This window comes from Chenopodium album, chromosome 4 (assembly GCF_948465745.1).
Source record: "Chenopodium album chromosome 4, dcCheAlbu1.1, whole genome shotgun sequence".
Lineage (NCBI taxonomy): Eukaryota > Viridiplantae > Streptophyta > Magnoliopsida > Caryophyllales > Amaranthaceae > Chenopodium > Chenopodium album.
The window spans coordinates 54,006,939-54,023,539 of NC_137837.1; the positions used below are offsets into that span (position 1 = coordinate 54,006,939).

The following is a 16,601-nucleotide window of genomic DNA, read 5'->3' on the forward strand; positions in this document are numbered from 1 at the left end:
AACGGGGAGGGTGTTTCCTCTGAGTCCCTCGCGTAGGGCCGGTCTCAGTCTGGTGTTTCCAGACGTCGTTGCCGCGGTTCAAGGTTGTGTGGGGTTTGGGCTTCTCGGGCGGGTTCCTGCGGGTCGGGCTTCCTTGTACGGTGGTTTGTGGGTCGGGTTGGTGAACCACGGTGCTTGGATGGTGGTTCTAGGATTGGTTGCGGGGTCTTTTGCTAGGGTTTCGTTTGTAGGTCTCGTTTTTAATTTTCCGTCTTTTTCTTATTTTAGTCGTTGTGTGTGTTGTTCTTTAGGGTTTGTTATTTTTGCTTTTTGTGTTGTGCGTTTGTGTGCTATGGGGTGTGCAGATCGGTGTGCCGATCTTCTGGTGCATGATTTGAACCGGGTGTTTTGGCTTTGGGGCTTTGGTTTGATCTTCTGTTGGTTTGTGCTAAAGGGTTACGCTTCCAAGCTGGGGTCCGTGTTTGAATTAGAGATTGTATTGTCAATGGCGAGAGTCAATGAAGGTTCACGTCAGAAACTGCAACATATTGCCAGACCCCCTTGCAAGAGGCTGCATAGGACAGCGTTATATGAGCCAAGGGTATTTAAGAATGTCATTTTGCGCGTGCAATTGTAGTTTCCTTTATTTCGAACTTGTAATTGGTTCTGTTGTCTCTGTATTGTTCGATTACGATCTCTTATGTAAGTGCCGTATGACTTATTATTAATGAATTTTAATCTCCCCCTTCAAAACAAAAAAAAAAAAAAAAAAAAAAAAAAAAAAAAAGCAATGACACATATATTGAGCACGAAGTAAAATTAATATTTACCTTATACAACTTAAGATATGACTCGATAAATAAATTGTTCTTACTCTTCCTATCACCCCAACACTATAACAGTTCTCTTCCTTAGGATTTGATAAACCAAAGGCATCAATAAAGACTATAAAGAATTTTTTAGCCTGATAATGAAATTGGTAACTTCATGAATAATGGAAAGCTCAAAAACATACCATAACAAACAACACCGATGACAAAATAACTCAACAACATAGATCGATAACTTGAGGAACCTCGCACGGGGTCCCCAACTAGTTAATTAAAACATACATTGATACAAATATACACAACACAACACAAATGCTGTATTACGATAATGAAGTTCATCAGATTTTTATTCAAACCAACATATCCAACAAGCATAGAAGCCACGCTCCCAGCCTCGTGGCTGTGGCCATCCTTAACTACTGTCTCCAAAGGCACCAAATATAAGTATAAAATGACAGTGTACCAACTGACGTAGCAAATACCATAGCATGCTAATAACGGCAACGGTCAAGGTAATCAACCGGAAGTATGTAGCTCAACAGTTGATTTGCCCACCTAATACAAAAATAATATAGATAAACACAGAAACAAACAAAATATGAGAAGCCATAATCTTAGAATTATAAAATCCTACTAATAGCTTCTTAAAAATCAGATCACACAGGCTTAGTAACAACCTCAAGGAAATTTTACAGCAAACAGAACACATACAGTTCTGCCTCCTCAGTAAACTAGTGTCAGATGCTGCTGCTTGGCACTACTTGCATTTCCACCTCGCATCACTTGACCGGAAAGCTCAACAAGATCCGTCTGTCAAGTAAAAATAGATAAGTAAACTTTGATCTACCCGAAGCTCTAATGCAAGAACACCTACTGTTGTTTAAAAACAATCTAGAAAAAGAAAATTAATATATATAAAAAAAAAATTAAAAAAAAAAAAAACTTTGTTTAATAATGTTGACATAATGTCGTATTCTGACCAAGCAGCAGCTGCCAAACTAACCGCAGCAGCTCGCTCAATGGTGCAGGGGTAGCACATGTGCACTAGTGAGGCAGCAAAGTCTCGCTCAATGGTGCAGGGGTAGCACATGTGCACTAGTGAGGCAGCAAAGTCTCCGTCAAAAGTAGGAAGTTGTCCAAGCTGATAAGCGCCACTTGCATCTCCACCTTGCAAAGCAAGACCAGTGAGTGCAACAAGATCCGCCTGTCAGGAACAACGAATGAAGTATAAAGCTTAACAAGATCCACCTGATAAGTTTAATGCAGGATCTATTGTGTAGAGATAATATCAAAACCTCATTTAATATTGCTGACAACTGGTCACATTTTGACTGAGCAGCAGCTGCCGAACTGACCCCGACAGCTCGTTCACCAATGCAGGGGATTTTTCCCACCCCCGGCACAGGTAATGAAGAAAAGGAGGTTAATTGCTAGTCAGAATCCTCATAGACTCCTCCATCATCAGAGAACTCATCAAAGGACCTCATGTCCAACTGGTAGCGTAGGACCCCGCCTATCCCACCAAAACCACGGCAGAATTGTGACCCTTCTTGTGATTTGTTGGTAACAAATTCAAGAGAACAGCCAAACTTCTTATACTCATTAGCAAACCACTCCAACAATGGCATTTGCTCCTGAATTTCAAGATCCGCCCCAGTTTCTGAGTCTCGAAAGTTGTTCTGATCAGCCTCCTGCTCCTTGTTAAAGTGTTTGACGATTAATTCACCAGTAACAATATTTTTCAGCTCAAACCTCATTATATCCAAATTCTCCCAAACAATCAGTGTCTCCACTGCACCCATCTCCAAAGCTTTCAGCGTGTCATCCACTCCAAAAACATACTTCCCTGTATCCTGACTAATTTCCTCAAAGTACTTCCCAATCAACTTCTTCTCTTGAATAAACTTCACATTAGCAAGAATTTCAGCAGACAGCTCAATTGCTTGATTGAAACCACTTTCCCCTCCATAAGAAACATCCACAACATTCAGTATCTTCGCTTGAAGCCGAGGATCAAACATGTCTGATTGACTGAGCTCAGTCTTGAAATCAGCAGAACCAGCAAGAATAAGCCCAGAAACATTAGGCTGGCTGGTTTGTGGATTGATATAAAACTGTGTAGCAAGCTCTGCTGTCTTCCTCACATAGTTATGGCGCTTTTCCATTCGAAGACGTGCAAACCGCAGCGCTGACTGACCACCTCGGCCGTGTTTCTTTGGCAAGTCAACACTAAATTTGTGAAGCACCTCTCTAGTGTTGCCACTAAGAGTCCCAAAAAGGGTTCCATTCCCATCCATCACAATAAACCCGAATTTGTCATCAGATTCAAGCAGTTCATTGAGAGCTTCGGTATGGAACTTGTTGTCACAAAGGTAAAGAGATGCATTGATGGGCTTGAAAGGTTCAAAGTCAATAGTAACTTTCTTTTCTTTGCCATCTTCAGTTATAATTGTTCCTGTGTAAAGAACAAGTCCATTGGCGGGCACCCTGTTGTAAAGCTTCAATCTTTGCTGAGCAGATGTGATGGCACCAAGTACAGATTGACGATTAACCCTACTTTTAATATTGGATGCAGTTCCAAATTCATCTCCGAGCATTTTAGTAACTCGAGATATTTGATCACGTGGAGGAATGATCAGTGATATCATGCTGGTGCCATTTCCTCTCGCAGCTTCCAATGCTTTGATCAACTTCTTGATCTTCCAGATTGCAATGTTCTTGTCGGTTTCTTGACCATCACCAAATGTCATTGTCATTTTGTCAAAACTATAACAAAGTATCTGTGAACAAGTTGTAAACTTAACTAAGTGCACCACAGGAAGAAAAAGGTCACTGCCAAGGAAGCTGTTATAATGTACTCCTCTTCTCTTGTTGAGGTTAAGCAAAAACAAGAGAAACAAAGTCAAGCCATTTAATTAATTGTACAACAGTCCCTGAACTCTAGAATTACTATTCCAATGTGGCTTCAAAGATTATTAAACAGCTAATTAATGAATTTTAGGTATCAATTAGAGTTCTAACACAACATAAATCAGGAAGGTTGGGTTTTTCAACTAAACAGGCCCAAAATACTTAACAAGGAGTCATCACCATTTTATGAAGTGGTTTGGTTTGGAGTAAAAATTATTTCATTACAATTATATCCTTTTGTTGTTAGGAAGCAAACAAAAGAAATTGGTTAGGAATTGTTTTTTTCCATGTTTTTTGTTTTTTTTTTTTTTTTTTTTTTTTATATTTTCAACCAAACCAAACAAAGTCTTAAGATTAAATCAAGGTGAAGAAGCATAGTAACAATATAGAGTGACCCGAAAATAAAAATAAAAATTTCAGTTGGTTAAAATATTTTTTAAAGAGCACATCTTTTATTGAATCTACAAGCACGCAAACAGAAAAGCAGAAAAATGCAAATTCATCTGCAATCAGCAAAGATGCAATCAACTATCATAATCACCCATAAAATTATACACCAAAATACCAAATCATGTACATGCAAGGATTACACCAATCACATTATTGGAACTCACCGTTTTCTCTCTGTACTATTTGTCAAGAGTGAAATCAGTACAAAGTCTTAAATATAAAGCTGTTGTCTTTCTTGAGTTTCTTCAAGACTTAAACTAATTAATTTATTCCCAATATGGAGTTCAATGATCATTTAGGGACTAATAATCTGTAACATTTGTTGTTGAAGATGTAGTATAGGAGTTCAATGATGATAAAAAGCATTCCTTGGTCCCATCCTTATCGAGGAATTATTCCCATATGTAATATATTGCAGGAAAAAAATTAAATAAATAAATATAAATTAAATTAAAAATAAAATCCTTTCTTTAGATTAAAATCATCAAAAATGATTTTGGTGAATGAAAGTTGCTTATTTTCTTCTTTTCATAAAGGGAAGTTTTGATACATGTCATAAGAAAAATTGTCACCTACTCTTGACGATAACCACTCTAATGACTAACATAAATATAATAAAGCATATGATTTCCTACTAAAAAAAACTAGCTAACAAAAAAACACAAGGACGCCTTAACAGCCAACACACTAATTACAATCAAGCATTCCTGCAAAGTTATTACTAAATTTAACAGCCAACAATACAAAGGTGACTAGCCATAGAACAGAATCATATATGGCCTGATTTTCTAAACTCGATTATTAATTTCTTCGACGACAGCATAATCCTTTCTCCATTGTTCGATACGGGAGTCGGATGGTTTTCAGGGAAAACTAGATTGAAACAATAGTCTTAATACTAAAAACATATATATCCTGATTTTCTTAACATGGTTATTGATTTCTTCTATGAAAGCCCAATTCTTTGATTTGGGAGTCAGATGATTTTGAGGTAAAGATAAGATTGTAGTGAATATTGTCAATTTTAAATCGTGAGCATATAACTATTTAGATCTATTGCATCATATATTCATCTCGTAAATAAATAGATATTCATCATCAGAATTAATTCCAATCAGAAACTTCAGGTATCCTTTCTCTAAAATAAGAATCACCAACAAAAATATCATCACAAACAAAAATAAAAGAATTTAATAACACAACACAAAAACAACTTTATCAATCAAAACCCACCCAATTTCATAAAATCCAAATACGGACTTTATCAAAAAAAAAAAAAAAAATTCCAAATACGGACAGAAACAAATATATTCACATCATAAATTTATATTTTTGTTTTTAAAAAAAATTAAAAAAAAAGTTATTTAATTAATTACAATACAAAGTTATAAAAATAAATTTAACACTTTATCGTCGTAATAATAATAATAATAATAATAATAATGAATCATACACATCCGTAACAATTACGCAAAAAAAATTTTCAAAATATCAGTTAATTAACTAAAAAATCAATTTATCAAATATAAATCATAAACAATTATGATAAAAAAGAATCAAAACATCAAACAATCCAAAAACAAAAGTCATTTATCAAATATGATCATAAACGATTAAAAAAAAAAAAAAAAAAGAAAAATCAAAACATCAATTAATTCAAAAACAAACAACAGAAAGAGAGGAATACCTGAGAGATAAGTAGCGTGTAAGATCGATCAAATGATCGATCAAGAAAACCCTAAGCAATGAAAAAGGTATGTAGTTTGCCCTTTTTTTTCTCTCTAAAAATGCGGTGGTAGGGAAATATAATTTGTTTAGGAAAGGGTGAGTTTGAATTTATAAGGAATGAGGAGGTCGATAAATTTCTGGGTAGAGTCGTATAGAGACGTAATAGGTGTTTACTGTGGCAAGGACATCTATGTATAATGTATAGTTACACGCGGATTAACGTCATGGATCGACTCTACACATTTCATAAATTTTGGAATAAATACTCTTCACCTTTTGGACGACTAGTCTGATTGCGCCGCACCAAATGAATAAGCTTATTAAGAAAATTATTAGCAAGATGTATAAGTTACTCCCTCCGACCTAAAAAGAACGACCCATTTGAGTTGATTACGCGGGTACTAAGGAAGTTAAGTAAAAAGAAGTAAAACTATATTGGAAAGATAAATTTACATGGGGTTTGTAAAAAAATATAGAGAGAAGTAATAAATAACATGGAAAATCAAATTTTTATATGAGGAAGTTAATTGTGCACAAATATTGTTGCAAATTGGTGGTGTTTTAATGCAAATGGGTCATTCTTTTTGGGACAAAGTTTTGGCCAAATGGGTCGTTCTTTTTGGGACGGATGGAGTAGTTAATTAGTTTAGTTTTTATAAATTGGACGTGCTAGATTAATTTTGTAAATTATATATAATATATACTTGTACAATTATAAATAATTACATTATTGTGTAAAGTTTAATTAAGTTGTATCGAACTATAACAATGCTATTATTTATTGATAACATAAATAAATAATACTTCCTCCGTTCTATTAATATTGTAACAAGGAGAAAATTATGTATCCCAATGCACCTTTTATATGCTAAATATCTATAATTGTGTAAGAGTATAAATTATAAAAAGTTGATATTGTGAAAGTATTTTATGAGACGAATCCAACAAGATCTCACACGACTATATTTTGCTTAACGTATAAATCATAATATATGGTCAAACAAGAGTGTTGAATAGTGCAAAAAGTTCATTGTTGCAATATTAACAGAACGGAGGAAGTAGGTGTTTAAGACAAAAATTTTATTATATATGTTGTATATGTTATAAATTATTGCATTATTGTGTTAATTGTAGCTAAGTTATACATTGAAACATATTAGTGTTTATTGATATCTTACATAATTGATAATATTGTAATAAAAAGATATTTTTATATTTAATTTATATCATTTGGAAATCAAGAAGATATCATAAATATATGAGTCCATGAAAAATTATTTGACTAATTTATTTGTTTTGTAGGAGGAGGCCAATGAATAGCCAACAACATTATTTCTTTATTTGTGCAATCTAAAGTGTATACAAATGTAATAAGCCCAATACCAAGAATCTTGATTTTTAAAAATTATACTTCCTCTGTCTTTTTTAGTTGACCTGTTTCTTTTATCACGCTTGCCAATGCAAAACTTTATCGGTCAATAACTTTAATTCTCCATAATTAAAAATATATAAAAGTTATATAAATAGTACTTATTGAGACGAATTCAAAATGATCCAACATAAATATGTTTTTCGTTCCTTACATATTATTCACAAAACACGGTCAAAGGAGGAGTGGTGAATAATGTAAAAGTCAAAACGGGTCAAGTAAAAAAGAATGGAGGAAGTAGAATATAATGTACTTATATAAAGTTAGAATATTATTTTAAATCATAACACTTGTAATACACTAACTTAAAGAGTCACTTATCATGTCGCAAAATAGTATTTGATGATGCAAAAAAGCATTACTTTTATTAAGCTACTTTTTGGCCTATTTGGAAGTCTTTATTTCACATATTTCATATTCAATCTCAACAATGCCAGTTTTTTATTTATTTTGTTTTCCAAAAATAGAACTAAATAACTCATGAATTAGACAGAGCCTTGTAAATAAACTACTATATACTTATGTTTTACAAGCTAAGCTTATATGCTATGCTTTTGGATTTTTAGATGCTGCCTTAAATATGGGGATTGAAGCTTTATTGTAATCTTAACTTGGATAATTAAGATGCTAAACAAAATATTCTATCTAATCTAATGACAACCAACATAAAAAAATTCGGTTACAATTAGAAATATCTCTGATTGTATTCACTGTCTTGAAACCAAGAGTAGCAAGCTACTTCATCTTTTAATAGAGCAAGCATTCTAAATATATGCAAAGCAAGCTACAATCACTAGTTTGAGCTGAAATAACAAAATATATTCAAATTAAAAAATTAGGACTTGCTCTTACATAATTAAACAATAAAAACTAACATGATAAATAGCTTGACTATACAAATGAACAAAACAACAGCAGGAACATGAATTTTTAAAAAGATTAAAAATTAAAATTCTCACAAAATCTCCAAATTCATTGGAGAATGGACAGGTCAATTATTAAATTATAAAATAAATAACTAAAAATCCAGGATCATTGTTAATATTGTTCATGAAGAACCAAACTAAAAACAGGACATAAGTTTCATCTGCAAAATCATTACCAATGTATTCTGACTATATTTTTTCATAATTTACTAATATAAAATTTAAATTAAATTAGAGAGAAAGAAGAGAATGAGAGTACTGCAATTCATAATTTTAGAGAAAAGAGATGAGTATGGATTCAGGTGGTGAGAGAAACAAAGAAATAGTGGTATTCATAACATTAGCTTATTACACCAAAATCACAGCTAATATCATAGCTTTAGCATCTTTTGGCCTACATTATGAGTATATCTCTTTTCACCTGAAAGAATTGCTTAGCATTTAATACATCAATGCTTAATTATATAATGCATTAAAACAATTCAAACCATAAACAATTTTTGAACAGAATTGTGTTTAGAATACCAGTATATAAACATAATTAAAGTATATGTAATGTCGCTCTTAAGTTAAACATACACATTGAAGAAAAGTGTATACCCATTTCATAGTGATTTGCATCAATATTCATATTCATTGCTTACATTATTCATTATTAACAACAGCCCTTGCCAACAAAAGTAATTCACAATTTCATAAAAACACAATATAAGATAATCCAAGAATCAAAGCACAATAGTTATATATATATATTAAAACCTTAAAAATCCATACAAAACATTCATTATCATGATTATTAATTTCAAACCACCTAGAATCATTAAAACCTACTTAATCAAAAAAGCCCAATGTACTTACAAAAACTTTTATCAAAATAAATAAAGACTAGATTTCCCATTATATTCAACCACTAACTGGCCTTTAAGTTTATATACTACTTAAATATGATAAGCATAAACAAACTACCTAATCAGAGTTGAACCCATAAGCACCACTCTCAGAGTGAGAAACTTCAGGGGAGTGATAGTGGTATGGATAACCAATATCCTCCTTTGAATTATCATTGTACCACGAATCTTCCTCTTCTTCATTTTGCTCATCTTCACTTTTGCTCTTCTTCTCCTTCCTCTGGCTCTCTTCCTTGATTAGGCTTAGGTTGTTCTTGCTCTTGCGGCACCAAATCAGCATTTTCTTCATGAACAATTGGTTGTTGTTGCATTTGTACAGGCTGGAAAAGAATCGTTGCATCAATTACCTCCTTTACATGAGCATCTTCATCGCTGATTTCCATATCAGCTTTGCCTCCTTCGATACCAACACCCACCACTTCTTTCCCCTTACTCGATTCACCTTTGCATTTTGATGATTTACCTTTGAATCTCGCCATTCTCCTCATTCTTACTGGTTCATCAGCATCGCTTTCATTATCCACTTGAATAGGAGTGTTGTAATTGCTACCAATCCGAGGCCTTTTCGTGTTCCTTTTCATCTGCTCAAGCTCGTCGCACTTCTCCAATGGCTTATCCACGTCTTCCATTTTTTTTCATAAGCATATCCATCTTCTGTGTAGCATCTGGACGAATTTTGGAATAGGCTGTGTGATGTGTCTATTTTATATAGTATTTTACCCCCGTCCCTTGGTCGTAATTAGTAGTGTTTTTGGCTCTTTAGAGCCACTTTTATTACTAATTGGTGTTTTCTAGTGTTTTCGTAGATTTGGTTGACTTTTGCAGGGATTCATGCTTTTGGAGCATTTTCCCGAGATATTTTGGAGCAATCACGAACATTGGAGAAGCACGACCAGAGTTTATAGCCCAGGGCCGGTTAGAGCCATCGAACCGGTGATTAAGGGCTCGGTATAGGTGATACCGGGGCATTTGGACCGAGTATTCAAGACCCAAAGAGGAAACCCAAATTGGCCCAAAGAATTAGAGCCCAATCGAAGTCCAAATAGTGGCCCAAATGAGCCGCCCGGCCAAAGAGGCTGGCGCCCGGAGGCACGCCCGGCCGGGCGGGAGAAGCTTAGTCTGGCGCCCGGTGACGCGCCCGGCCGGGCGCGAGATTTGTACTATGATAAAAAAGGCGCGCCCGATCGGGCGGTGCCTCGCCCGATCGGGCGCGTGTATTTCTTAGTAGGCGATTAACGTCGTTTTAATTTGTTTTAGTTTAGGATTTTGTACGGAGTATAAATACTCCTCCGTAATACGATTTTAGGCTCTTCTTCTCCTTTTTTTTACTCTTTCTTTACTCTCTTAATTATTCTCTTAGAATTCTCTCTCTCAACTCTTGTTCTTGATTATTTCCATTTATTCCAGATTTATTTTGGTAACGATTCCTCTTCTCTTAATCTTAGTTATTTATTTTATTCCTTTAATCATGTCTTATTTTATTGCTTTGATTAGTTTAGTTTTTACCATGTGTGAGTAGTTTTATTTCTAGGGTTTATGGGGATCCATAAATAATATGAAAGGGGTAATTTATTGTTGTTAATTATCAATGCTGGATCAGTTTCCTATTGATTGGTTTAATGCTCTGTGACTAGATTAGCGCAGATCTTTTATGCATGAGTTTAACAATATTGATTCGAGATTCGACAGATGGAGAATTGATGTTTAGGTCTAGTTTCAATAGGCAGGTTAATTTATAAATGGTTAGGTCGAGATTCGAAAGATGAGATTTAATACCGGTAAATTAATTGTGTGATTATAATACGTAGCGATGAAAGCCCTTTATAATCTGATTGATATATGCTTTGATGAATGATTATTATATTTTACCCTGGAATATTATTTATTGGTGAACCTATACCCTAGATCCTTTTATATATTGTTTTCTCCCTATTCTCAATCTTAGTAGTTTAGTTTCTTGTTCGAATATTAATATTGGTTACTTAGATAATTTAGATTATAATAATTAATTAGGAGTAAAAAGACTTGTTTCCTTGTGGAGATCGACCCTACTTCCCTATCTACTTTAGTTAGAGGACTTAGGAATTATTTTTGATTAGGGGATACGACTTTACCCTGTCAAAATTTGGCGCCGTTGCCGGGGAAACGATTTTATTTTTATTTCTGATTGTTTTTGTAGTCTAGATTATTTCCCTTTTTGTCTCATAGAGCGTTAGTTCTCTGAGACAAATCTCATATTTGCTTCTAGTTTTTGTTTATGCCCAGGTGTTCCAGATCAGGTTACATCCTATTCGATCCTGAGATCGAACGTTCCTTCCATAGACAGAAAAATTTCTACAAGCAAATCCTAGTGGATTCTGGTGATAACAACAATAATCACCGCGATCCTCCAACTGGTTCCAGCGATTCAGAGACATCATCAGACGCAGAATCAGAGATGACGACCCCTAAGAAGCTTAGTGATTATTCACAACCAAAGCTTACGGATTTTCCACATCTCACCCCTACTCCGGCTCTTGATGGGGTTCAATTTGAAATTAAACCTCAATTTATAATGATGATAGAGAGGAAGCAATTCAGTGGAGCCAAGGGTGAAGACCCGAATCTTCACATTGCCGACTATTGTCAATATTGCAACACCATCAGGCAAGGCGGGGTCACTCAAGACCAAATCAGGGAGATTCTCTTTCCCTTCTCTTTAACTGGAAAAGCTAAATTATGGTTTAATGGCTTAAATAGAACTAAACTTGGTATAACTGACTGGGAAACTCTTGTTTTGAATTTCTATAACAAGTATTATCCTGCAGAGAGAACAGCAGTACTACGAAGTGCGATTCAGAACTTTGCCCAAGAAGCCGATGAGTCTTTATATGAGGCTTGGGAGAGGTTCAAGGACTTACAAAGAGAATGCCCTCACCATAATTTAGCGCAATGGCAGTTAATCCAAGCCTTTTATAACGGCATTGGAAATTCCTCTAGAATAATTTTAGACTCTGCAGTTAGTGGGAGATTTATGAATCTTAATGTTGATGATGCAGGTCAGGTTATTGAAGATATGTCGATACACAATTCCCAATATGGGAATCCCAGAGGATTTGCTAACAAGGGGAAGCATAGTGTCGACTCTGTATCCTTTTTGCAAGCTCAGCTGACCTCTATTTGCCAAAAATTAGATAATTTGAGCACTGCTAATGTAGCTAATGTTTTTACGATTAATAATAACTCTAATGAGTCTTTCTGTGAAAATTGTGGTATTGTAGGTCATTGGGAGCAGGATTACAGGAGTTCCGTGGAGCAAGTTAATGCCTTCCAAGCTTATAGGCAGAATAACCCATACTCCAACACTTACAATCCTGGGTATCGGAATCATCCATACCTTTCCTACCGGAGCACTAATGTTCAAAATCCACCACCACAAGAACTACAGGCGCCACAGCAGCAGCAGCAGAAATATTATCATCCCAATGCTAGCCAGAAGAACCAGCCACAACAACCCTCCTCATCTTCTGACCCTTCTCTGGCGGAAATTAGAGCAATGTTGGTTAATATGCAAAAGCACATGGAGAGTAGAGATGCGACAATTGATCAAATTCTAGCGCATAATAAAATTGTAGATAATCAAATTGCGCAACTCTCCGCTACTCTACAAGCCCGCCAACAGGGAGCTCTGCCGGCGCAGCCAACCCGACCTACGGATCAAGCTTTTGCAATTACTCTAAGGAGTGGTTCAAACTATGAAGGGCCCTCTATGCCCAGAGTTGATGAACCTGTTTTATTAAATAATGCTAATCTTGATTCCGTTAAACCAAACAATGTAGTTGATAGCCCCGCAGGGCTAAAGGATAATACTAACATATCTAATTCTACATTGCAGGGTAAAACTCCAGAGAAGGTAGCTACTCCAGACAAGAATAATAATGCTCCAAAGCCAATTATCAAACTTCCTTTCCCCAATCGTCAATTGAAGACAAACTTGGATAAGCAGTTTGGTAAGTTCCTGGAGGTGGTAAAAGATTTGAAGGTAACAGTTCCCTTTACTGAATTGATCACACAAATCCCCTCATATGCAAAATTTATGAAAGAAATATTAACGAGAAAAAGGTCTATTAGTGAGGTAGAGACGGTAGCTTTCACTGCAGAATGTAGTGCCGTACTTCAAAATAAGTCTCCACCTAAATTAAAAGATCCGGGTATTTTTTCTATCCCTTGTTATATTGGCAATATCTTGATTGATAATGCATTATGTGATTTGGGTGCAAGTGTTAGCGTCATGCCATTATCTATGTGCTCTAAGTTGAATATGGGTAAATTAAAAGCTACCAATATAACTCTACAAATGGCTGACCGTTCTTTCAAATACCCCTTAGGTGTTTTAGAGGATGTCCCCGTTAGAGTAGGTAAATTTTATATACCTGTAGATTTTGTTGTTCTTGATATGGCCGAGGATATGCAAACCCCAATTATTTTGGGTAGACCATTCCTTAACACTGCAGGAGCAGTCATAGATGTAAGAAGTGGTAAGTTAACACTATAAGTAGGGGATGATAAAGTTGTTTTTAATCTGAATAATGCCCCTAAAAGCTCCATGACTGAGGAGAAATGTTTCAGTGTTGCTGTGGTTGTAAATTATTCTAACAAGCCCGAAGCTCTTAAAAAGATCCCTTGGAGGCGGTATCTTGTGTTGCATCCTTTTTAGATGAGATAGATAGATGGAAGAAGGAAGTTGGTGCAATAGAAAGAGAACTCTACAATGTTGGTCTTGGTTTCGAGGATGAACAAGTGGAACCGATCGAGCAAGTTGTGCGAATCGAGCCTACGGTAAGTGTTCCGCTAGATCGAGTTGCAAGTGTTGAACGCAATGAAAATTTGAAGCAACACTCAATCGAAGAAGGATTTTTAGTGCGTAGCATTGAAGATCCCCCAGTCCAAGTCAAGGAGGATCCACCAGATAAGGAGATTTGGCGTCCCACAGGGTATGTCAGGAAGCCGTATCGCAGCCTAAACACCGCTAGACCGGGTGAGAAACCACCCGATCAAGCGTTAGGCCAAGTGTCCTAGAATTGTACTTGGTAAGATGGTCGTGCGGGACCTAGATAAACCAGCACTTTGCGGGAGGCAACCCGTATTTTTAATGCTTTTTAGTCTAGTTGTTCTTTTCTTTTTCTTATGAAAGGAGAGATGAGGGAATTGAATGAGTTTTATGAGTGTTTGTACAGGTTTGAAGGAAAAGAGTTAGTCAGATTATGGGGAAAAGAAGAAAAATAATATTTCGCCGATTTAGTCTCGGGCCCGACCGGGCGAAGCTCGCCTGACCGGGCGCGAGAGTACGGTTTAGAAATAGAGTAATTTCGCCCGACCGAGCGAGTGGCGCCCGACCGAGCGCAAAATTCGTCGTATACGGACTAATTTATCCGCCCGATCGGGCAAGCCTCGCCCGATCGGGCGCGAGAAGAGCCAAAATTACGATCGATAGATCGCCCGATCGGGCGAAGGGCGCCTGACCGGGCGCGAGAGTTGGAAGAAATTGGGTCTTTAGATCGCCCGACCGGGCGCGAAAGTATACGAATTTTGGATGTTTTAGATCGCCCGATCGGGCGAAGGCCGCCCGACCGGGCGCGAATACTAGCACATGAAATATCCCAGATCGCCCGACCGGGCGAACCACCGCCCGACCGGGCGCGAGTGGCGTCCATCCCTTTTCTTCTTTCTTTCTCCATTTCTTCCTTCCTCCATTACTTTCTCTCTCTAAAACTCAAATTTTCTCTACCTTCTCTCTAAGATTTCTCCTCCATTTCTTACCCAAATTCAAAACTCTTTACATATTTGTGATCCTCTCTTCACCCTCTTCACTTTCATATAAAATTTTTTCAGTTTTAATTCAATAAATTTTAAAACCCATTTCTTGAACATGCCTTCAAAGAGGGCTAGGTCTATTTTTGGTAGGAGCTCCAGTTCGAGGGAGGAATACGACCCGGACCTGCAACTCCCGTACTGGCCGACGATCCGGACTGTGAGTCGGGAACAAAAGGAACGGCTAGAGCATTTGGTCGGTCGTGAGGTAATTCCTTCTCGGTGGTTACACCGCCCTACCCTAGAATCATTTGGTTTGTATGATTTTGTTAAACGATTTTTGAATGACATTGGCATGAGAAAATTTGTTGACATCCACTATCCTACATACCGAGAACTTACCTGTGAATTCCTGTCCACTTTTCATGTTGTTAGTAGTAGAAATGGGCCAAATTTATTTTTCAGGTTAAACAATAGAAATATTAGTTTAACTTTTGTAGAATTTTGTAAAATTTTTGAATTAAATTCTGAATTATCTCACCAGTGGCATGCGGATTATAAAATGGGTGACTTATATTATGCTTTGACTGGTTTAACTGCCCCCGACCCCCAACATGCTAGTACCAAACCTATTCACCACCCTGTCCCAAAAATCTGGCAAAGATTTGCGGGTTTGTGTTTTTTAGGTAGGGCCGAGCCTCATAACGCTCAAACTAACGAACTAGCTGTCATAGGGCATTATGTGTACGGGTACGGGAAATTGAACATAGGTAGGTTTATAGTTCACCATTTGAGTAGGCATGCCACAGCCAGCACCACTTCCAAGTCCCCTATCCGTTTAGGTGGCCTTATCACTCGAATAGCGGTGAAAAAGGTCGATTTTGTAGTAGACGGACCTCACCAGCTGACCAACTGTGGACCAGATACCTACATGACTGCTAGGTATTTTGAGGATGTGGGGTGGGTTAGACCGGATAGCGAGCAGACACCCTTTTGGTGTATTCGGACTGGGAACGAGCAACCTTTGCCCATTTTTCCCCTACCCAGTCCAGACTTGACCGCCTTTCCCCCAGGGAATCTTTCTTACACTTATGATGCTTTAGTTGCCAGCGCTAGGGGGCAGGCACCACCACCACCAGTTCCACCACCCCAGCCTCAGCCCAAGGTGGCTTTTTCTCCACCTCGTATGTCCCACTCCGTCCCTCATGTTGACTCTGACCCAGTTTGGGATCTTCAGAGTATAGGTCAGGCCCTAGGACGTATCGAGCATTCACATACTGACCTTAGGAGGATGGTAGGCTCCTTAGACCAGAGGTTAGGGTACCTAGAGTGGAACCAGGGTAGAGCTCTCTACCCTATGTACGATGATTATGCTCGTCGGGGCAACATTCCCGATGACGCTATTCACCCTGACTGGTTTTAGCCTCCACCCCAAGGATACGATAGGGATCCCACTGCCCGTGGTATTTACACTGACTATTCTTCTTTCTTCGGGTACGGGCAGGACATTCCTTTCGGGGGACCAGCGGGGGGGAGTTTTCACGCTGATTATTTTGGTGGTAGCTCTTCTGGTGCAGGTGGTGCAGGTGGCAGTGGAGGTGCGGGTTTCGGCTTGATGGATGAGGATGATGAGGACTAGCTATGCTGGGCT

The 16,601-nt window shown here is 37.2% G+C and overlaps 1 non-coding gene and 1 pseudogene across 4 annotated transcripts; both read right to left on the bottom strand.

Annotated features, from left to right (window-relative positions):
• Nucleotides 1-1,035: 1,035 nt before the first annotated feature.
• On the bottom strand, nt 1,036-6,081 carry LOC145629137 (eukaryotic peptide chain release factor subunit 1-2 pseudogene; annotated as a pseudogene). Of its 3 annotated transcripts, XR_014111581.1 has the most exons (5): nt 5,857-6,081; nt 2,105-3,589; nt 1,790-2,013; nt 1,487-1,619; nt 1,036-1,364 (listed from the first exon to the last, which is right to left on the bottom strand). The product of XR_014111581.1 is annotated as a eukaryotic peptide chain release factor subunit 1-2 pseudogene, transcript variant X1 (transcript). The 3 variants fall into 3 exon arrangements; XR_014111583.1 differs by lacking the exon at nt 1,036-1,364 and having other exon boundaries at nt 1,378-1,619; nt 2,105-3,537; XR_014111582.1 differs by lacking the exon at nt 1,036-1,364 and having other exon boundaries at nt 1,378-1,619; nt 1,813-2,013.
• A 5,897-nt stretch (nt 6,082-11,978) lies between these two features.
• On the bottom strand, nt 11,979-12,085 carry LOC145629550 (small nucleolar RNA R71). Its single transcript, XR_014111716.1, has one exon. It is a non-coding gene; the product is annotated as a small nucleolar RNA R71 (small nucleolar RNA).
• Between the last annotated feature and the right edge of the window lie 4,516 nt (nt 12,086-16,601).